This window comes from Capsicum annuum, chromosome 8 (assembly GCF_002878395.1).
Source record: "Capsicum annuum cultivar UCD-10X-F1 chromosome 8, UCD10Xv1.1, whole genome shotgun sequence".
NCBI lineage: Eukaryota > Viridiplantae > Streptophyta > Magnoliopsida > Solanales > Solanaceae > Capsicum > Capsicum annuum.
The window spans coordinates 114,608,032-114,617,143 of NC_061118.1; the positions used below are offsets into that span (position 1 = coordinate 114,608,032).

General features: G+C 33.7%; 1 long non-coding RNA gene across 1 annotated transcript; it reads right to left on the reverse strand.

The window, feature by feature from the left end:
* Nucleotides 1–7,511: 7,511 nt before the first annotated feature.
* LOC124886745 lies at nucleotides 7,512–8,805 on the reverse strand. Its single transcript, XR_007044140.1, has 2 exons — nucleotides 7,865–8,805; nucleotides 7,512–7,748 (listed from the first exon to the last, which is right to left on the reverse strand). It is a non-coding gene; the product is annotated as an uncharacterized LOC124886745 (long non-coding RNA).
* Nucleotides 8,806–9,112: the final 307 nt, after the last annotated feature.

Consider the following 9,112-nt stretch of genomic DNA (forward strand, 5'->3'; position numbering starts at 1 on the left):
ATAGATACAACAAATACACCAGAATATATAGAAAAGACATTAATAGGAACAGTAAAATTATGGTTTTTAAACCTAGCCGAAGCAAGTAAAAAAGTATTAAGATCTGATACAAAAACAGAAGAAACATCAGCACCTACAAAAATATTACCAACAGAAATATTGAAAAAATATAAAATAGCTATAAGTGATGAATTTAGCAGTATGACAACAAAAGAAGCAGAACAAAATAAAGAAAAGGATACGAATAGGAATTTAATGTTAAAATTAGCAATATGTAATATGTGCTATATAGATGAATATACGTGCACATTTAAAGAATATTATTATAAAGGAACATATAATATAGAAGAAAGTAAAGAAATAAGAAAATTATATTTTAGTAAATTACCTGAACTATTTAGTTCAAAAATAATAAAGAATTGGGATGAAGCAAAAATAGAACATACCCTAGGAGCAAGAATAAAATTTTTACAACAATGGTATAGAAATCTATGTGAAAAATATACAGAAGAAATAAAAATGGAAAAAACATTAATAAGAAATTTAGCATGTTGTAAAGATAAAATAGCACCTCAATTTGGATGTGAAGAAAGATATTATAAAAAAAGAAAAAGACATAAGAAATATAAGAAATAAAAAAATCAAAATATAAATATAAGAAACCAAGAAAAAGATATTATGTAAAAAATTATAAACATAAAAGACCATATAAAAAAATCTATAAAAGAATATACTTGTTATAATTGTAGAAAACTAGGACATTTAGCTAGAGATTGTAAATTACCAAAAAAAACCCAAAAAATAAACAAATATCAGAAATAAAAATAGAAAATACAGAATATATGCAGATAGATTATATAGATTATGAATTAGAAAGTGAAGATAGTATATATGAAATTTTGGAGGATGAAACAGATAATGAAATAGATAGTGAATTAGATGAATCAAATGACTGAAGAAGATATAAAATGAACCAAATAACTGAAGAAGATATAAAAATAATAACAAAGGTAGAATATTTAAATGAAGAAGGAACAGATCAAAAAATAATATTTGATAGTAATATATTTGACGAAATAAAAGGAAAAGAGTTAGACTTAAGTGTAGAAAAAATATTTAAAATACCAACAATAAAAAATATATTTAGTAGAAAAAAGGAAGAATAGTACATAGTAAGTCAAAAGGAACATGTAATAGATTGTAGATATGCAAAGGGAAGAGCTAGCATACCACCAGTAACAAAAAGAATAATTAATAAAGAAATAAATAATATAAAAAGTAAAGACCCAATAAAATATGTACACCTTGGAGGAACAGAGATATTAATAAAAGTATGTTTCAGAGAAGAAATAGATACACCAATAGAATTATATTTAGCAGATGATAGAATTATAAAACCTATAGAAAAAAGTATAATAACCGCTATAAAAGGAAATTTCATACACCAAAAATTTAAATTTATAATAAGTGCGAATTATTCAGTAGTAATAACAGATAAAAATATAGATAAATCATTAGCATTATATTGGAAAATATCAGGAATAGAACTAACCCCAGGAAGTAAAATATTTACAGCAAAATGTAAAAATTTATATGTACTAACAACAAAACATAAAATAACAGGAAAAAATAAAATTAATAAAATACAAATAGAAAGTCCTTTTGAACAATTCGTAAAAACAATTGATAATAATGACTACAGTTACAAAAATATAGATATAGAAGAAGATTTAGAAATAATAAATGATAGGATAAGTACATCAAAAAGAATAGCTCACGAAAAATCAGAATCATCAAGTTCATCAAAAAGAACAAGTTATGAAACAACTTCAACAATTAATTTAAATCAATATTATATAACAGGAACAATAAATGAAAAAATATTTAATACTCTTAAACACAGGACAAGAACAAAATTATATAGCAAAACATCTGGTAAAAAGTAAAGAAATAAAATCTAATAGTGATATATGCCCAGATCTACCAAGGAGTCTAATAAACAAATTCGGAGGTGAGGAACAATGCTAGATGGTAGATTCCTAGAGCTGAAGACATCTATATTGCTGGGTTGTAGAGAACTGATAGAAAAAATGCAAAGAGGCCAATCCAAGAAGAAAAGAAGATCATCACAAAAGGGTTGAACAAATACCCTGAAATGGAGAAGAAATTCAAAGAATACGGCTTAGGAAGGACTGCAGAAAGGGGAGGTTCATTTTGCCCCACACTAGTTCGAGAATTCTACGCGAACTACCAAGCCCAGTTGGAGAATATGTGTAAACCAGGTGACAAAGTAGCAGATCAGCCTTCTCTTGTGAGAGTTCGGATGAGGGGTGTAAACATTAATATTTTGACTAGAGCCATCAACAAATTTTTGCATGGCCTCAACTTCATTCCTCAGGCCACCAAACCATTATTTTATGCCCAGATAAAGAATAAGGACAAACAACATCCTTGGTTGGCCAACATCATCGCTGACGGAGAACCGGTTTGGGTGACAAACCCAAATGAGAGAAGCTGTAAGTCCTCGTAGACTCAGGAGGCCAAATTTTGGTGGGGCATAATGCAAGTGTGGCTAATTCCTACTGAGGGAGACAATATTCTGCGTGATGACCGGGCTATTTTGGTAGTAAGTTTAGTGCAGCAGCTTTCCTTGAACTTTGGGGAAATTATTATAGATGAGCTGAAGATCAGAATATCGAGGATAGATACTGATTATCATTTTTCATGTATTATTATAGAGTTGTACAAAGATGCTGAGGTGCCAAAGATTGTGGGCGTTGATAAAGATGTTCGTGCCCGGAAGACTCATAACCCTATCTGGTTTGATAAGATTCAGCCGAGACTTAGACTTGATAGGGGTGCAGAGGTAGTAGAGGACCCACTGGTTATAGATGGAGGAGCAACACCTTATGTAGATGTATAGGATTCTTCAGCACAGGCAGCATCAGTGTCTGAGACTGAAGCCAATCCCTCAGTTCCTCCAGTAGCAACAGGTTTGGCATTTCAGTCGATTGATATCAGGGGGTGGATAATCAAGCCAAGTGGTGCGAGGCACAACTACATGCTTTCTCCAAACAGTTTACTATTGTTGTGGACAAAAGAATCAAAGTTGCACTTGAACCTTTTATGACTTTGTCTAGGCAGGTTTTAGAAATGACAGGTGCTAATCTTGCTACATTCAGGGCTGCATTGGATAAGGTAAAGGCTGAGGTTGGGATGCTACAGCAGCACCAAATTATGGTGCCAACAGGTTCAGCTATGCAAGAAGTGGAGGAAGAAATTCCCATACTTGATCTCACTGTGGACTCCCCAAAGAAAAAGAAGAAAATAGGGGAAAAGAAAGGCAAGAATAAGCTAGAAGAGTCGGACAGTGAGGAAGAAAGAAGAGTGAAAAAGAAGGCAAAGAAGAAGGCAGAAAAGGAAGAGTTGAAAAGGGCAAGATTGGAGTTTCTGGCTGATACGGAGAAATGGGAAGCAGCCATCAGAGCTAGGTCTGCAGGTGCTTATCTAGCCAGGCTCCTGCCACCAAAAATCCAGATGCTTCGAGTGGAGAAAAGACAACAGACGATGCAGAAGCAGGGGCAAAGACCCAGGATCCATGTGCTTGATTGTCTTCACGTATACCCTAACCCTTAGTACATTTCATTTTTTATTTTTATGTTGAGGGTGTAGGGTAAATTGTTATTGTAACATATTTTGTAGATAATTAGGAGTAGTACAAGTACTTGAGGTAGGTAGCTTATTTTTTTTGTTTTAAGTACCTCTCCAGTGGTCTGATCTATTGTATACTGTGTGAATTACATCCATATTGACCACTGTGCATCTTTTTATGGCATGAGTATAGCAACTGAATAACATGTATCAAACAAGTGCATGAAATGGATCGGAAGTGATATGCTACATACTTGTGTGCCATGTGTGCGTAAGTTCTTACTCAGTTCCTGTTGTGCGTTGAATCTAGAACTTTCCCTGTTAGTCGTGCCATAGTCAGAGGATAGGCGTTAGGTAAGGATCATAGGTTGTTTTTGCATGTTAGCCCATTTTAGCTTAAATGACCATCCAAATGTGACTAAGATCCATTGATCCCTGTTTGAGCCTAAATAGCCTAGTTCTTTTTTGTACACCTGTCACCTTCCTGTTATATCACAATGAAACTGTCTTGGCCCTGGTCCTTCTTGGACACTGTGCACCTTGACTTAGGCAAATAACCTAAGTTGACGGTGACTATTATAGAGGTGTGTGATGCAATATGAGTATGAAGAGAGGTAAAAGAAGGAAAAAGAATAAGAAGTTGGGTGCGGTGAAAAAGAAATAAGAAAAGAGAAAACTGTGTGAAAAATTTATAAAAAAATAATCATTTAATGAAAAAGACTGCATCCAGCTTGAGCATGCACGATCCATAAAAGAGAAAGGAAAAGAAGGTCAAAAGTTGAAACCCCGAGAGTTAATGTAGTGCCAAGGAGATGTAGTCACTATGAAATACCCATGGATATCATACCACCCCCTATCCTAATTTACAAGCTTAAGAAAAGCCCTATAGTGATTCTAATTGACCTGTTTGAAGATTTAAGTACAAACTAAAGGACAAGCCTATGGCATTTGATCCGCAATGTTGGAACTTCGTTCTGAGAGTGAATCTTATGTTAATCCCTATGCTTATACATGTAAATCTGAGTGAAAAAAGGGATTTCTTTGTTGTAAGGGCACACCAGGTATGTTGCTAATAACTGCTTTGTTCGCATAATGTGATTTGGGTATGTGCTGGGTTGTTATTGCTGAGATTTTTTCCATATCTAGATACTTGTGAGTTGCATGGTTGTTTTCAAACAATAGACACAGTTAATCTTACTTTGACTGATCATAGAGATGGTGCATGTATTCTGAACTGATGGGAGTAGTCAGCTGCCGAATTGTACTTTGTATACTTATAGTTATGTTATGGTTTCTTGAGGACAGACAATTGTTTAAGTTGAGGGTGTTGATGTGTGAGCCCATGCTAACATATTTGAATCTTTTAACTCTAAATAATTGTAAAGTCTTGAGCAACTTTAGTCATTTTTTATTATTTTACTTTGATTTTGCAGCAAAAGTAGAGAAAGGGGAGAACCATCAATAAATAAAGCAAAAGGACTGAAATTGGAAGAAAATAAGGAACTGTGAGTGGCTGACGACATCCATGACATGCCATCAACCTCGTGATAGGCTGTTATGGATACCATCAACCTTAACAGAAGATGTAGTTGTAGGAAGTTTTGTGATAGCAATCACGACACGCCGTCAAGATCCTGATAGGACGTCACAAATGCCGTTAACCTTAACAGAAGATATAGCTGCAGGAAGTTTTATGATACAAATCACGACACGCCATCAAGATCCTGATAGGATGTCACAATCACTATCAACCATAGGCAGCAGGAGTTGAAATTACAAAGAAGTTGATGACGTCCGTGACAGGCCGTCAAGATCGTGATAGGACGTCATGGGTGCCGTCACCTAATCCCAAAAAAAATCAAAAATTTTAATATTATTTTCTTATTTAGGATCGACTATTTAAAGACTTGTTTTAGGGTTTTTAAAAAGATTATTATTCATTGAGGAAACTATCTTACAACATATGACTTTTCTCTCTGTCTATCTCAAGAATAATATTTTAGAGTATTGCCTTGTGATTCAAATACAAGTTCACTTTTGATTTCATTCATAGTTGTAAATTAATCCTTTCAATTATGAATTCAACTTGTGTACTTATCTATTGCATCATGAGTGGCTAAACATCTTTAACCTGGATTGTGGGATCTAGGGTTAGGTCATGATAAGGTGTTAATTAATTACTCAAGGTTTAATAGGCGTTAGGATTTCTTGGTAATTCTGATATTATAACTTATGTCTGTTGGTTGCAAACAATAGGCGTACCTACTTTGGTTTGCTTGAGAAAGAAATCATAAACTGTAGGAAGTGAATTATCGACAGGGACTCAGAAAGGCTTCGTTTAATAATCAGCGTTGTAACAAGGTTGATTAACCTGAGGTAAAATCTGGGCAATGTAAAATACAATTTGATTTAATTCAAATATGTAAAAATGGTGTGACAATAAAAAAGAAGTATTTTAACGTAATTGAAGATATATGGCTAATTTCACTTGGTGTTATATTGTATATGCAATAGAAGTATCTGGCAGGTACAAACAAATCAAGTAAATTTACTTGGTAAGAAAGTTGTGGCTTGTTTTATTAAAAATAAAAATTCTGCTATATTTAAAAATATTTTTAATGCAAACCAAAAAAAAATTGGTGCTATTTATTTGGAAAAAAAGGGCAAATTATTATTTTTTTAACTCTATATATTATGGAGGTTAAACTAATTATCTTAGCTTCAACTAGTGAAAAAGTAAATTGATCACTCAATTTATTTTGAGAAATTAATTTCTCTAATTTTGAGTTATGTTATATCACCAATATTATTGATAGAGTTTAAAACTGTTACAATAGTAATTCAGATCTATGATGATAAAATCATATGGTGATATAATATTTGACAAGTGGTACCAAAATATTGATTATGTCAAATATTGTGATAATCTTGCAGATGGACTAACCAAGGCCTTGAAGCACATCGGGGCAGATGGAATTGATAAACAAAAACTCTTAAGTCATATGTGAGAAAACTTAACCTGGAGACTAGATATCATATAATCAGGTTCATTGGGAAAATCGAATCATATGATGACTTGTTATGAAATGCAATATTAGTTATCATTTTCTATGGTGTCATGCATTTTTCTGTAATGATTTGTAGAGGTTGAGTCTAAGAATTTTTAATGAAAATTTGTATTTGTATGACTGAGGTGTCAAAATTATAGGACCACCTTTAACATATTTTACCTATGCGGATGTGGAAGTAGGCCGCTTCCTATGAGAATTGAGCTTATTTTCAAAAACACTCATGAAAACACTGGGAAAGCACAAAGTCGTGTGTTGACTATTAAAAGTTATATCAACACCGTAATTATTTTGTGTAGGCAGTGAACTTTATTTCCCTTAAGCAGTAATAGTTCAAGTGTGAGAACACTACCGACTCTGGATTAAAAGTTACTATTTTACTAAGTAAAGGTTCAATGCAGAACACATCTTTATTATGCATAGTAGTCTCCCTTCAACTAAATTGATAAACTCTCTTATTTCAATATTAAAATGAGAGGGAAATTATAGGTGCATTTTAGTATTATAATATGTTATGTGGATCAAATTGAATTATCAAAGTATATGTGTTATTGGTTGCTACATTTCTTTATTTCTTTGGTAGCATATATGTTCCAATTACTCTCATTAGTTAATGATAGAATATGGTCATTAATGTCATTAGTTTTTAGTAACTTTTGTAACTTCTAACTCATAATTCTAGCTCTTTATGTGTTGTAACTCTTGTAACATATATAACTTACATGCTATTTTTTTTTTGGTAGTAAAAAACATTCATAAACTAGTAAAACAAGCATATTTTACAAGCCATAGTTCAGTCAGGCCCCAAAATGAAACAAGCAGGGATATGCCCGTTAGGAAAAGGTTTAACATTCCTAATGTAAGTATTTCCTAAAATATTTCATGACATACACAGGAGGAACTGCAAAAATCTTCATGCTCCCAAAAGCTTTTCCTATTGGTCCTTCCTTAGCAAGAGCATCCACTACCGAATTTTGTTTCCTGCAGCAATGCATCACCACTGGTCTCTCTATTCTTCTCAGCACAGACCTGCGGGCATTAATGATAGGGTTATTATGCATATTACCATTTTAAGCCTATTAATTACCGCTTTAGAGTCTTGATCTCCAGTGGATATGGATGATGTTGTTCCAGTAGGTTCAGACCTTCCAGGAGTGAAATTAGTTCCATCTGATTGTTACTAGCAACAGGAAAGCCTTTACAGAAACCCAAAACCCAATTCCCATTATTGTTCCTTATTACTCTACCAATGCCTCCAATTCCTGGGTTCCCAAAAGAGTAGCCGTCAGTGTTGAGTTTGTAGAAATCAATTAGAGGCGGCTTCCACCTAATAGAGATAGGAGTAGTGGCTAAACCTCCAGGATGGTGCAAGTTGTTGAGATAAGTGAACTCGACTGCCTCCCCATAAGATTCTTCACAAAAAGAAATGGTATTAGTACTATAGAAGATGCCACTATTTATGTGCTTCCATATATGCCATAAACAGAAAACAAAGAGGACTTCAAGGCTAATGAGGTGGTTCAAAGGCTTGTTCTTCTACCAACGCCATATAGTGCCCCATCTGTCATCTCCCAAAGGGTTTATACTGGCGGGTAAGGGGAGGGTATATTTGCTGGAAAGGCTATTCCAGAGCTAGAAAGCCCTATGGCATACCCAGAAGATATGCACAATATCTTCCATGGGATGGCTGCAATATGCATAGCTAGTGTTTATAGTTAGGCCCAACCTGTTTAGAGCACTGTTATAGAGGAGTCTTTGGTGAAGAAAAAGTTTAAGAAAGAACCTGATTTTGGGATGGATTTTAAGATGCTAGAGCCAATTTAAGTGGATTCTAACATTCAGATCATGGGGACTGTTGTGCTGGGAATTATAGATAAACTTATTAGCACTACTACAGCTGAAGAGACCATTACCAGTGAGTTTCCAAATGGTGTGGTCATCGGTGCATCTCACAGTTGGGAAAAGTATTCTGGATGGAGTGGATAATATCAAGGTTTACTAGATAGAAAAAATACTCCACTTATATAAAGAGTGTTTTCTTCTTAGTGTTTTGAGAAATGAGTTGTAGTATATTGTGAGATATGAAGAAAAAAGATAAGTGTGGAAATATTGTAATGTGTAGTAGTGAAAGAGAGATTTGAAACAAAGAAAATATTCTAAGTCTTCAACTATATTCGTTATATAAAGACAGTAATTATATGTTGAAGGAAAGTGTTTTTTTGGTAGAGTTTTTGACTCTTTGACTAATATGGAGTTGTTTGAGTTGTACGACATCATTGGGTAGTTGTATACTAGAGAGAACAAGTCAAAAGATATATTACTGGATCGGTGTAGATTATGCCGCAGTGGACTTGAATCTCCTTAAAGAGAGTGAGATATTCATGTCTTAGTCT